At 35.3% G+C, this 14,578-nt stretch overlaps 1 protein-coding gene across 1 annotated transcript in view; it reads left to right on the top strand.

Moving 5' to 3' along the window:
- The window catches only part of DPYD (dihydropyrimidine dehydrogenase), an 806,187-nt gene that overhangs the window by 363,194 nt on the left and 428,415 nt on the right, over nucleotides 1–14,578 (top strand). The window lies entirely within an intron of this gene.

The following is a 14,578-nucleotide window of genomic DNA, read 5'->3' as shown; positions in this document are numbered from 1 at the left end:
GAATTATTTTTAAAGTAGTGGGAATTGAAAAGAACATTAACCTTTCTTTTAAGCTTATAATCAAAATACATGTTCTACTTTGTAATAATTTTTGCCTTGTTTCCTCTATAAGAATAGCTTTTTCTTCAATTAGACCTAGAGTAAGAAAATGTGACAGGTAAGTTGTAAGAGCCAATCTTCAGTGATTCAAGCAAATTAGGATCTAATGAATAGTCAAAAATAGAATTCATGTTGACTACTATCTTCATGCCAAATCATCACTAGAGACATCAAAATTATCAAATTAGGAAGTTTGAACTCCTGTCATTTCATTTAAATGGCATAAATGGACATGCTAAGAAAGAACAAAATGCTTAAAAAAAAGACAATGAGAAAAGGAAATGTTTTATATAGCATTCCAAATGAATAATAAGTCAACCAACTAAGACTATTTTGTGTTAAGTTTTCCCCACACACAGTGTTTCTGTGGACCATTGTATATAAAGCTTAGGTACCTCCCCATGCCTTCATTTTGCAAATCTTTTACCTTTTACTACACGCTGTCAAAATGACAATTAACTATTTTATTAACTAAAAGGAAAATAAAAGAAAGTTTCTCTCTGTCAGAGATTCATTAAGAAAAACAGTAACCAAAAAAAGAAAAAATGTAAACCTGACAATTCCTATAACTTTCTACTATATCTATGCTAAAATTACATTTTGTGTCTGAAATAGAAAGAGATATATACTTGGAAATGTGCATATTTCTGCAACAGATAAGTGAAAATTTTAACCACTCATCAAGATATTTTATCTGCAGGACATCAAACATCTTGGTATTTGGAAACATCCAGATGTTTAATGTCATCAAGATAAATGTTTTTGAATAGCTGGATGATGGCCTGAATTTGTCACTTTTCATCTAGACGTTTATGTGATATGTAGACATAGTCACAGTGTGGTTTGCTATTTGTTGATGAGTTCAGCAAGGAAAAAAAGAACAACGTATAAATTGCATTCTATTATCTACAAAAACCATACTGTTCTTACTGCTCTGCATATGACCAAAAATTGAGTAAAAAGTTGTATCATATTTAACTTGCAATTCTGTTGATTATTTGCCTATCAAAAATAATTTATTTTACCATCTAAATTTATGTTCCACAACTGACAACTCTAATATTAAGAAAAATATATCTTTTCCTAAGCAAACTTAAAGTAGATGTGACTTAGAAAAATCATAGAAAACAGCTTTCCAAAGCTTATGTTCCTGTGTGTGTGAAAGATTTAACTTAGTATTTAAAATATGAAGTAGAAGAAAAGAGAATTTGATTTATTTGTACTTATTTGGCGATGTCATTTAAGAATTTATTTGTGTATTTTATTCCAAAATTTACTTGTGTTTGTTTCTTCCAGTGCTCTACATGTGTTACCCCTTATACATTAGAGAAATCAAGGAAAAATGGTTCTTCACTTTCCTTTCTTCCCCCCTCCTGCTGACTTGAAAAACAAACTGCTTGGGAAATTTTTCCTCAAATAGAATTACTTGCTTTACGAGGGCCCTTCAATATTGACATTAATAAGAGCTACTTTCAAGTTAGAGGGGAGCTGGAAGAGTTGGAATATTAAATAGCATTCATGCCTCTACTGCTTTCTAAATATATTCAATATTGTTTTTTGAATGGAAAGCATTTAAAAAATAGAGAGAATCATTATTTGTTAGAAGTTGATCAAGAAGGTCTTATCTAAATGGTATTTAAAATCTTAAAATAATAATTTCAAAGAAAACTTTCATGTGCACATGTATCAGTTATAGTGAAAATCAGTTTATAGGAAGCAATTTGTCCATTTGGCTAAGAAGAAAAGATATTCATGTCTCCCTCTCCTACCCTGAATTTTATCCCATCTTGATACCCGTGTGATGTAATTTATGTGTGGTACCTTTGTGATTATTACATATGTGGTATGATATATTTTAATATATTTACTTATAATCTCTTTCCTTAAACATCAACCTGCTTTTCTACCCTTCTTCTTCTGTCCTTCCCAACCTCACTTTGCACAGGCTCCAGTGAACTTCATGCCAAACTCAGTGACATCTTTTCAGTCCATATTCTATTTTCTGCATTTGACAGTGTTAAATATTTCTTTCTGTTTGAAAAACTCTCTTCCGAGTCACTTAACCTTTCTGAGGCTCAGCTTTCTTCCTCTATAAAAAAACAATGATAATAATATATACTCTTCCTACCTCTCAGGACTGTTGTCAGAATTAAAATATAATGGGAACGTGCTTTGGAAATGAAACTGTAGCACATTATTATTGTTTATGACACTCCATTTTCTTTTTTTTAAAAAAGATTATGTATTTTATTTATTCATTTTTGGCTGTGTTGGGTCTTTGTTGCTGCAAATGGTCTTTCTCTAGTTGCGGTGAGCGGGGGCTACTCTTCATTGCGGTGCTCGGGCTTCTCATTGCAGTGGCTTCTCTTGTTGCGGAGCATGGGCTCTAGGCGCACGAGCTTCAGTAGTTGCAGCACACGGGCTCGGTGGTTGTGGCTCGCAGGCTTAGTTGCTCCATGGCATGTGGGATCTTCGCGGAACAGGGCTCGAACCCGTGTCCCCTGCATTGGCAGGCGGATTCTTAACCACTGTGCCACCAGGGAAGTCCAACACTCCATTTTCTTGCTTTTTCTTTTAATTATTCCTTTCCTACTGTCACTGACTGCTTTTCTTCCTCTAGATTTCCAAAGTTCAGACTTTGCCCATTTCTCTTCTTAATATATTTATTCCTTCACTGACCTGATTCATTCATTCATTCATTTATACACACATGCATTAATTCCTGTAAGAAATATTTAATGAACAACTTCTGTGTGCCAAGTAATAGCTAGATTACAGTAGGCACTATTGCACTTCTGTGTAAAATGACTCTGCAGTCTCTTTCTCCACTCTCTGTGTCTCAGAAGACATTTCATCATATATTTATGCCCATGCATGTAACAATGATTTAGTGAGTTTCTAGAGAATGCCAGGTACCAAATTGTATTCTGGAGAGTACAAAGATGAATGATGCTTTCCTTATACTTAAAAACCTCACAAACTGGTGTTGGAGGCAGACCTGCAAACAAATAGTTGTTTTATCAAGTTAAGAATACATTTAGAGAGATACGCCCAGAGTAAGGAAGGATCACCTCATCAGGTTTCCTTAAGGCAGATTTCTTCTCAAGTTCGCTATCACACCATAGTTCTCCTATCACTAAAGTCCAAAAATGGTGTCCCAGATTCAGATATCTAATTCCAGTTTTACTTTTCATTAAATTCAACAATTTTACCTACACAATAGGATGAAACGCCTACGCCTTAGTACTTGAGAACTTCAGGAAATGATTTTATGTATACTACGTGCCTGACTTTACGTTCCACTGTTCCCTCTTGAACTGTTCCTCCCAGTATCTAATACAGGGTGGATTCCAAATCGGTTAATTTAGAAAGTCCTTGGTGAATGCATTATGTAAATATATGCTGAAGAATTCAAGGAATGAAATAAACTTGACAGAGTACATATAAAGTACAGTGATAATTTATACCCTCAGCATTGTCTGATTACAATAATATTTTAAATGAAAATAGTAGTGAAATGAAATTGTAGTGTCTCAATTATATCAATAATAGGTATTTGTAAAGGTAAACTAAGTTGGGAATTTGCAGAAAATTAAATTTTTAATCTCACTTTTTTCTGATATACTGCATCACTTTTGCAAGTCCCTTAATTTGTGTGTTTCGCAAAGGAGAATATAAAATAATTTTATTTAGTATTAAGCACCCAATATATCTGTAATAAATATTTCATGTCAGAAAAATAGTTAGTGCCTCAATAGCTTAAAGAAAAGATAAGTACGTCAAATTTATAAAACAAATTTGTATAATATCCTTGGATTACAGTTGCTAATTATTTCATTGTTCCTAAGGCTTGTAACAATTATAAGTAATCATCATTATTTTATTTAATTCTATTTTATTTCTCTTTTTTTGGGATTGTAGTAGTAAGTGGGAAATAAGAACAGAAGACTGTATTCCACATCCCTGTGCATGGAATATATGTGTGCTTATGAGGAGCACAATTTAATCGAATCCTTCATTAACTACTGTCCAAATTCTAAAGGCAGTGTGGTGTCCAATTTCTAATTTGATTGGTATGATAAAGTCTTAGCCTTATTTAATATCTTTCCTATGAAAAACTGAGAGTAGTTCCACATTTTCAAAATTCTCATCCATTTTCTCTAACTATGTAAGATTCCAAATCACCTCAAATTTGGATTTTAGTATTGAAGACTGATTTTAAAGGCTGTCAGTAAATTAAGCACAAGCTACCTTTAACTGGCATTTCCACTCCACAAATGTTGCCCTTCACTGGAAATTTTAAAACATTTATTTATTTATTTTAAAAGTATGTATTTCATAATATAGGAAGTCTCCTCTTCTATTAAACACCAATGTCAGTGTTTATGGAATTGAATTTTCCCTTTTTTTGTTTGTTTGGACAATGTCAAGTTTGAGAAACTTTTTCCTTATTTTATTCCCTTCTCTTTCTGCTTTGAACCAAACTGCCAGTTGTGAAAGCGTGCATATCTTCATTGTTGGTTTGGAATTGATAAGGAGAATGCATTACCATTTTCACTGAACTCACAGTTTCATTTTTCCAGTGGAGGTGATAACAGTCGCCTTGTCCTCACATTCCTAGTTGACACAGTTTTATGTGTCTTTGACTATGCTTTCAGACAACTGAAGGAAGGCACTTTAGCCATGACCTCTGTGCCTCTTTCATGCACTACACCACGTCATCCTCTCATTCTTTTGAAGTGTCCACTGTGAAAAGAGCTATGTGTTTTCATCTTCCAGAATCTATTATAATTTATCTTCCAATTAGATTGTAAACCCCAAAAAGGCATAGACTGTACCTTTATAGTAAGTTGTAGTCCCAATAGTGGCCAACATATTATTGTACCCATAATAGATGCACAATATATATTTGTGCATTTGATTTGACTTGATTCATGTTAAGATATTAATTTTATTACACCTAGTTGTTATTTTTTCCTGTTGTGGGGTCAGTTTGGTTTACTTTTCTTAGAAAGCACAAATGTTAGACAAGTAGTTCTGTTTTTCTATTACTATTGATGTTTTCCCCTGTTTTGGCATAAATTGTTGCACTCTTTATAATCCAATAAATAGGACACTAATTAGAGTCCCTCTGGTAGAGTAGCTTAGAGCAGGGGCTCTGGAGCCAGGCTGCCCCGCTGGAAATCTGGCTCCCTTAGTCTCTTCATACTTTGTGGTCTTGTGGTCTCGATCTTTTAAGAGGGAAGATTATAGCATCTACCTTCTAGAGTTATTTTAAGAATAAATAAATTAATAATATATGTAAAGCACTTAGATATATGTCTAGCACATAGTGAGCATCTCTTAACATTTTGGATATTATGCTTGTGTAACAAAATCATATTTTAATAATTAAATTGAGTTATATTATACCCTTATGACATTATGAATGTTGTCTAGGAATAAAAGCATTTGAAAATTAGGACTTCATTTGGGGACCTGCAGGCTTCGTCCACATGTCTTTATAAAATAAGTGAAGCAGATGCTCTTACAATTTATGATTTTTTAAATGAGAAGATATTTCCTACATTTGGTTATTTTTATTTACAGAAAAAAGATTACACAGCTTGTAACTGTATCATATGTTTTAAAAATGTGTTATTATCAATTCTGATGATTTTCATACCATTGAGAGGAATTTTCTTTCAACTAATTGTTAGTAGTTAGAAAACTCCATTTTGTGTTTTCATAAATCATGTATATAAAGAGCAGAGGATATTTTTAATATCTTTGTTTTTTCCTCTTAAACATGGTAAAACTGGGCCAAATTTTTGGTTTGTTTGCTCACTTTTATCTTAAAATGGAAAGAGAAGCACTTTAGAGGATGCTAAGCTTGAGCTCTTAAGCATTTGAAAATTATGGTATGAGATAACTAAGATTAAAAACCTTTGTTTTTTGGAAGGAAAGATAGGATGAATGATGTGTAAAACTGACTCAGGATAATGCTGCACAGCACTGCTCAGGAGAGCAAATCATAAGGTGACTGAATTCTCTGGGCATAGCAGGGAATGCATGGCTTTTCTTCTAGGAAAGGAGTTTATACACTTCACCCAGTGCCTACATTTTCTTCCTGCTTATCTTACTAGAGACAAGGAAACATGAAGCCCAGTTCTTTCTGAAGATTTAAGGAAACCCTCAGAAAGCAACTTCCTTCATAGCATTAGTTGCAATTAGTTCCATAAGGGAGTGAGATGTTTTTTTGGGGGGGAGGGGGACGGTGGTGGAGAGGCTTTAAAATTGCTTACCAGTTCCCTCAGAAAATTATTTCAAAACCTCATGGGGTAAATAAAATGTTCTGCCAGTACTAGCTTCAAGTGTAGTTTGATTCACTTGCCTCCTACCTGAGAAAAGATGCAGGCCATGGGTTAGTTTGCCTTGTTCTGGCCTAAGCCAGAGCTAGAAATTGCTATGTAGGCAAGAAATGGTGTGCATGAGACTGTGACAGTGCAGATATTTAGGAATTTTTCAAATGGGCCCATTTTTTCCTCAATTATTTTAGGTGTTGGGAAAAACCTAGAAAAGGTGTTTTAAACTGAGCACTAGATGAGTCAAGTGCCCAATAATAATAGTTACTTGTGCTTGAAAAGACATGGCATCAGTATGTTTGATTTGTTTCTTTCCTTATTAAAATGTTACTTATATGCTACTTCTCTAATGGAAGTGGGAACACTGAGGCATTTTAATAACCCCTTTTTATTTTAACCAATATGTTTCATTTTTCAAACAATAAAGTATGTCCTTCAGAAGCCATTCATGGCACTTAGAGATTCAGCAAACTTTTCTTTGAACAATTGTCCACTCTTTGTGGCCTTCAGCTTTCATCATTCCTCTTCTGCCTTACCAAAAATAAAGAGGAAGGGGAAGGAGTGGAGTACCAAGTTGAAAATGTGTCATAATTGGTTAGATTATCCCTGTTGCATGCATTTTTATAAACAGAAATGTTTACAATATAGTTTCAAAGAACAGGTTAAGGAATACTGCACTTTATTGATAGATCAGAGAACTTTTTAACTAATGGCACAAATGTTAGAGGCAGGACCTCACTAATGATTGATACAACTAAGAATGGATGAGAAAGAACTGAAAAATAAAGTTGTCAGTCCAATGTAACTTATGGATATGTTACAATACAGTAACTTGCGTAGAAGTTTTCCTTACATACGTTTCCAAACGTGCTGGAAGGGATTTAAGAGATAATGTATTCTAGACTCCTAATTTCACAGATTTATTTGTTTAGCTAATGACTTCTGATGGCCTGCTATTCCAGGCCCTGGGCTGTATTCTGGGGATAAAGTGTGGAAAAGGTGTATGCAAACTTTGCCTCCAGGAATGCAGTTTAATAAATTGTGCCGGGAGAAGTTTAGAGTCCTAGGGAAGCGCAAAACATAGTCTGAAGGTTCAGAGAAACTTCCTAGAGGAAGTGGGTTGTAAATTGAAGGCTGAGTGATGTGTAGGAGTTTCCAGGTGGAATGGGGGTGGAAGGGAGGGAGCCACGGGGAGATTATGCAACTTGCTCAACACCATACTGTTAGATTAAGTAGTCATTTTACAGTCATTTTTAAAAGCTATATTAAAAAAACCAGCATGTCTTTAGAAAGTTGTCATCAGCCTACTTATTTCATGCATGTTCTCATCTTTATAAATGAAGGTCTGAATTTTGCATTTTTATTTCTAAAATTGAACTTTTAATTTTATGATTTTTACTATTCATTCTCTCATTATTTTTCATGCAATGAACATTTCATAATATCCAAATATGTTATAGGCCCTGTCCAGGCACTAAGAATACAAGCATGAGTAAAAGAGAGTCTTTGCCTCCCAGGGACTCATAGGCTAATGGGAGAAACAGGCATGTAAATACATAAATTGTAGCATAATGTGCTAATTTGAGATGATATTTGGACTGGGTTTTAGGGCTTGAGTAGGAGTTTCTCTGTTAGAGGGAATATTCATACACAAAGTACAAGCTGATGAATGGCCTCAGGTGACCAGACAATAGTGAGAAAGTCTGTTTAGCTGGAGCAGATGCCGTATGGTAAGGTAAGGTGGGAAGTGGGTAGGGGCAAGATGGCAGGAAATTTGGCTACAAATTTATGTGGAGTTAAGAGACTTATATGCTAAGCCAGGAGTTTTGAATTTTATCCTATAGACACCCAGGTGAAAATGAGGGGGTTTAAATATGGGAGAGACCTTTATGTTAATGAGGTAACTCTGGTAGGTGATGGATCTTCCATCTCTCTGCTTGGGTTTGCAGCATTTGTAATATTCTTCAAATAGTTGGGAGTTAGAAACCATGAAGTCACCTTTGAGGTGGTTCATATCAGAAGACAGGTGTGTTTCCTAGTACTGGATGCCTGAAATAAGCAAAGTTACTCACCAGTCACAGGTAAGATCCAACAATTGCAGGTCCCCTGTTCGGAAGCTGCAGCAGTAAGATTTTCAGTGTTCAGGGAGGGAGACAACCTGTGCTCAACTGGGCAGCTGCCAAGCTATAGGCTTGACAAGGGTGTGTCATGCATGCCTAATTTCTTCTTCCAGATCCACTAATTATAATTACTGAATTCAGCTTTTCTAAGAGAGGTGAGTAAGATACAGAGAGACACCACGAGTGTTATACCAATAATTGTTTCCCCACATGGAAGGAAGCATCAGGAGTGTGGAATAAGCATGTTGCTCCAAGGTGGCCTGGGATTAAGACAGAATGGTATCGATGAAACCAGTTAAAAGACTTGTTGTCAGTTTGCGTGGCTACTAATTAAGGCCCAGATTAAATTAAAGGACATAGAACTGCAGAAGAACATTCAGAATCCAGACATATTTTTTACGTAGACAGTCAGGGTTTGGTCATCTGATAAAGGGGTGGAATATGGAGTATCTAGCATGGGAATCTGATCAGATGTCCATAGTGCCTACAGAACTCACAAATGCAGCAGACAGAACAGATCTGAGGGAAATGGTGATGTGTGTCATTTGGATTTGCTAATCCATTCAACAACTGGAAATAGGACTAGAACTAAGAACATTCTGATTGAAAAGAGACATTAAGAATCATTATCTATCATTTGTCTGTCTTTTCACTGTCATAACCTAGTGCCCAGAACAGTGGTTATTCATTGATTGAATTAATGAATAAAAGCTGTTATAACTTGTACTTTAGATAACAACTTCTTAAAAGTATGATGAAAGAGGACATGTGGTATTTGGAAATCCAGAAGGATCTCACCTACCATATTATGAAGAGGAAAACAATCAGCTTTTGTTATTGCTGCTTTTTAGGTGGTAAATATCGTTGGAGGACATGGCATCAAGACAGTTTTAATCCATGGTTCTGTACCTTCCCCCTTTCACTAATGCAGTTGGTTCCTGATGCTACTGTTTCATTTCATAATGCTTGAGTAATAAAAGATTGATATATCCTTTGTATCGTTGGCCCAGTGATGAGAATGAATCCTTTTCTAGTCCTCCCTCTACATTATCTGGCTTTTAACTGTATTTTAGGCAAGAAGCATTCTCAGGAAACCAATAGTAAAACTGTACATATTTTCTTAAAAATTGTCCTAATTATCAGATTTTTTTCTGGCTGAAAGATTTATTGTCTTTCTATTACAGAATACACTGTGCAGAGTGAGGATAAAGTGGTAGGATTTAAAGCAAGTACTGGCATTTCTGCAGAGTAACCATCCAAAATAATGGAATCTTTGCACAGTTTTTCTTTGGAATTATTTTAAAGGGGTGAAGGTGATGAGGAGGGAGGTGAAACTGATAACAGTGTTGAAAGTGACTTGGACTCAACATCACATCACTTACAACTGCCTTAGACATCCGTTTGAAGCACAACATGATATTTCTGTAATTATTTTACTTCCCTCTAATAACTGCATAGGAATAGGTTTGTTTCCCCAGTGAATAGCTCTGTTCAGAGCCTTCCCTTATCTTTGTTTTCCAGGTTTCACTAGTGGTTGATATCATATGCATTCTCACAGGGAGACAGTGGATAAATCAGTACTTTTCCATCAAATCAAAGATTACATACAAGAAGTAGAGCAGTGGCATGTAACAAGTTTTGCTGGGGAAAGAAGGTAGAAAATGGACAAAATAACATAATTGTTTCAGAGAACAGAAATCTTAAAACGTAGGAAAATGTTATTCAACATAGAGTGAGTGTAATACATGTCCAGAGCTTTGTTTACCATAGCCTATTATATTTGTCTTTTAAATACTAGTTAGCTTATGATATACTAAAGGTTTATTCTGAAACCAAACATTTTTGTGAAGTGTTAAACTACAGTAAGCTGCTGCTGTGAGATGTAAAATCAAGATGTAAAATTTAGTGAAATTATAAATTTAGTAATGATGTAGATTGTATACTCATGTTCTTAGTAATATGTATTTGGTATTACAGATTAGTTTTGTTAATTACTTTGCATTTGTATTCTTGGCTCAAATCACAAAATAAAAATAACAGTATACCTATTTAAAATAGTCTTTGGTTAAATTAGATATTGACCTACATACATGTAAGTTGTAATTTCATCAGTTAGAAAAATTACATTGGATCATATTTAATAGATAGCCCCCCAGTATGGAAGCTACCCAATTCAAATGTAATATTCACATGTAATTTATTAGGTGTCCCGAACGTGCTGGCATTGCTGGAGGAGAAAGCCAGCACTTACTTGAACATACATTCAGAGGTCTCACCTAAGTTTTATATGTTCTAATGCTATCCAGTGCCAACCTTTTTTCCATGCTAGCCATTCTTATAATATTTTGTAATTATGAAGCTTTTCAAATGTTTTCAAAGGACTTTCATTTACACAACGATTTTTTCCATACAAGTGCATGAAAGAGTGTCAAGCATATTATGTTCAGTGAACATCCAATGATTTTCCAAGATCTCTGAAAAGCGTATTGACAATTCACTTTGTTTAACATGGCCCAGTGTTTTCCCTGTATTTGCACACTGCTGCCAAATGAGCTGCCACATCACCAGTATCATTGTATTACTCTCATAGTTTAGAATCTAAAATTATTCTCCCCTGACGGTGGGATTGAAACAAAATGCTTCAATTTAATTTTAACACCCTTCTAATCTGCCCTCCTACATACTTGTGGGACCTTATTTCCCATTCTTTCATTCTATATTTATTGAGTTTACAAGATTCTGGGTTAGGTTCTCCTGGGTTCACACACACACACACACACACAAAATACATTGTCCCTGTCTACGGGAGCTTGCAGTCTAATAGAGAGGGAAAAATGCAAAATGCCATTAGGTAGACTCAAGGAGAAATAGATAAACTGCTAGCATAACACACAGGGTGGAGAGATGACTTCCAGTTGTAAGCATCAAAGAAGTGTGTATGGAGGCAGTGGGATTGGTAATAGAGATGAAGACTGGACAGGAATTACGAGACTAGAGACGGGAAAGCACATTTCATCACAGTGGACGGGCTAGATACATACAAGAGGTAATTCCTTTGGCTAGATCATACTGCACACAACAAGAAATAGTAAAGGTGGAGAAATGTATCATTGCTAATTCACAAAATGTTTTAGTGTTAGGCTAAAGTATCTGAATTTTCTTCTAAAGTTGGTGGGTACCTGAAATCTAAAGGGCCATGTCAATAAAATATGTTCCCCTCACACATAGAGGGAAACATATAATTAATTTTGTATCTCCTTTTTGACTCCTTCTCTTCTCCTATTTCAACCTATACACCTTATATACTCTAAATTATGTTGACAGTAGGACTGCAGGGTAATTTATTCATATTTTAATCCAAAGTACCCAGCACAGTCTCAAGGGTTCACTGAATGAATGGCTAAATGGATGAATGAAGAGATGGATAAATGTTGGGATGAATAGAATGAAATGATTGCTTTATTCTAAATACTGCTACAGAAAATTCACAGTAAAGACAAAAGCCTATGAAAGCAATGTTTATATAAAATATTACATGAAGACCAGCAAGTCTTCCTTCTGTTGAGAGAATGGTCAGATGCTTGATAATTTCACTTGCATTGAAAATAGTAGCTTCCTCACTGGTCACCCTGCATTTACTCTTGCTTCCTTATAATCCTACCAGAATCAGCTTTTTAAAGAAGAATTACATCATTTCATTCCCCTGTTCCAAACCCTCCAGTGGTTTCCTACTTTATTTAGAATAAAATTCTTCCCACAGCTTATGAAGCCCTCCTTGATCAGGCCTCTGCCTATCTCTAGGCCCCCTCCCCTCTTCTCTTGCTTGCTTTCTTCCACGCACTTAAAGCCTCCCTTCTACTCTTCAAGTGCATCAACTTCAGCTCATTCTAACTCCTCTGTAACAGTTCCCTCTGCCTGGAATGATCTGCCTCAAGGTCTTCACATGCTGGCTCATTCTTATCCTTTGTTTTAGCTCAGATGTCATCTCATCAAAGAGCCCTCTGTGCCCCTCCATCCCCACCATGATCTTCCATTTCTCAGCCCCCTCACCTCATAACACTCTCCTTGATATATCTCTCTTCATAGCCATTTTCACTATCATATAGTTCACTTACTTGTTCACCTTTTATTTTTTATCTTCTGCCAACTGAAATGTACATCCCACAAGGACAGTTCCCTTATCTGTGGTTTACTACAGTGCCTACAGCTGGATTTAGTACACAGCAGACAATATTTGCTAATTGAATGAACCAATGCAAGCTAGTGCCGTATTTTTTTCCTGTGCAATCATTACTAAAGTCCCAGAAGAACATCCTGTATGCACCGCCTTGCTGTCTGTGCCAGGTCCTTTCTCCTTAACCCCTTTTATTCTGCCTTTTGCCTTCATCATTTACCTGCACATATCATCTTTTTACTGCTCATTGAACTCCAGATCCCCAAATCTGGTTACCTACCTTACATTTCTCTTGTATCTGACATTTCTTGAAACGATCACTTCTTGGCTGTATGGCTCAGAAACATCTTGAATCTCATGAAACTCTGATGATTCCTCTTCTGGCTTTAGTTCAGGTTGTGATTGCTGCCACTTTAAAAAATAAATGGTTCATTCTAGTTTTACCCAGGTTTGTGTTCTTTCTCTAGAATTTCATCCATCATATGACTATATCTAATCCCAAGGTGTAGGGCCCTCTACTAAGGTCTAGGTGTTTTATCTCCAAATGCCTCTGAAGGTATTCCCAGCTGGTACAGCTGTGGTGGATTTGTAGTTAGGTTCAAATCCTGAGAATGTGATCTGTGTAACTTAGTCTCAGTTTCCTCAGCTATAAAATTAAAATAATACCTATTCTGTGAAGATCCAGAGAGATGACATATACATTGCCTCATCCAAAACCAACCACATGTTCCTGGGGAGCTCGATAAATGTTTGTCATTATTATCATCATGAATTCTATTGAATATAGCCTTTGTCAATACCAAAGATAGTTCTTGACTGCATGATAATACAACCAGTACTCTATATAAAGAAGCTATATTTTTGAATCGTGCATCTACTTATGTGCTAAAATTGTTTAAAATAAGTTCTACGGTATGTTTTAAGTTTGCACTGAAGTATGCCTACAGCCGATTGACAAGGAAAAAAAAAGTCATAAGATGGATATCAAAAAGTAACATTAATGAGCTGCTAAAGCTAAAATTACAGGAACTTATGAAATTGGTTAAACATAAAAACCATTAAACTGTTTACTGAAGCTTCACAGATATACTGCAGCTAATGAGCATTTCTGCTATTTAAATAAGCCCAAATTGAACACACATTACATGGATACATAATTAGTCATGGCAGTCAAACACACATAGACTTACTTTTAAAGCTCTATTTAGGGAATCTTTTCCATTTGATTTATTTTGTTAATTAAAATATTTTTCAGTATTCACTTATATTTTAATAATATTGTTTTCACAAGTAGTGTAATTTACTTCTGGCTTTCTCTTTGTTTTTATTTATGCTTTAAATGCAGCAAATGAGGATTTTATATTAAACATTTTTTAACCCCTTTCTGTACTTACTTATATCACTTGATGGTATCATCCAGCATTTTAAAAAGTTCTTTCACTGAGAAGTATACATAAAATATTTCAGTAGCCTTTCCACTTTTTTCACTGTCTCCTAATTATCAAGAGGTATTAGGCACCCAAATGTGCATAGAATTATGATGATTATGGTCCAAATCAGATTAAAGGATGATCTATTCCTTCAAGGAGTTTGTAGTCTTAAGTAGATGGTATCATTGAATATAAATAAGCAAATCAAAGTGCAGCATTTGGGAATCCAACTGAGAATCTGAAAACAATCCCCATATATTTTCCTCAAGGACACTGACCTCCTTGAGGAGATCTCTTACAGAGAAAGTGAAATCAAATCTTCAAGGAGTTTAGTGTTTTAAATAGATGGAATTATTGCAGAGAAATAAGCAAATCAAGGTGAAGTGCTTAGACAATTTTAATTCTGAATTG

Source organism: Pseudorca crassidens, chromosome 2 (genome assembly GCF_039906515.1).
Source record: "Pseudorca crassidens isolate mPseCra1 chromosome 2, mPseCra1.hap1, whole genome shotgun sequence".
NCBI classification, from domain to species: domain Eukaryota; kingdom Metazoa; phylum Chordata; class Mammalia; order Artiodactyla; family Delphinidae; genus Pseudorca; species Pseudorca crassidens.
The sequence above is the reverse complement of the archived record's forward strand: the minus strand, read 5'-3'. Positions and strand labels throughout refer to the sequence as shown.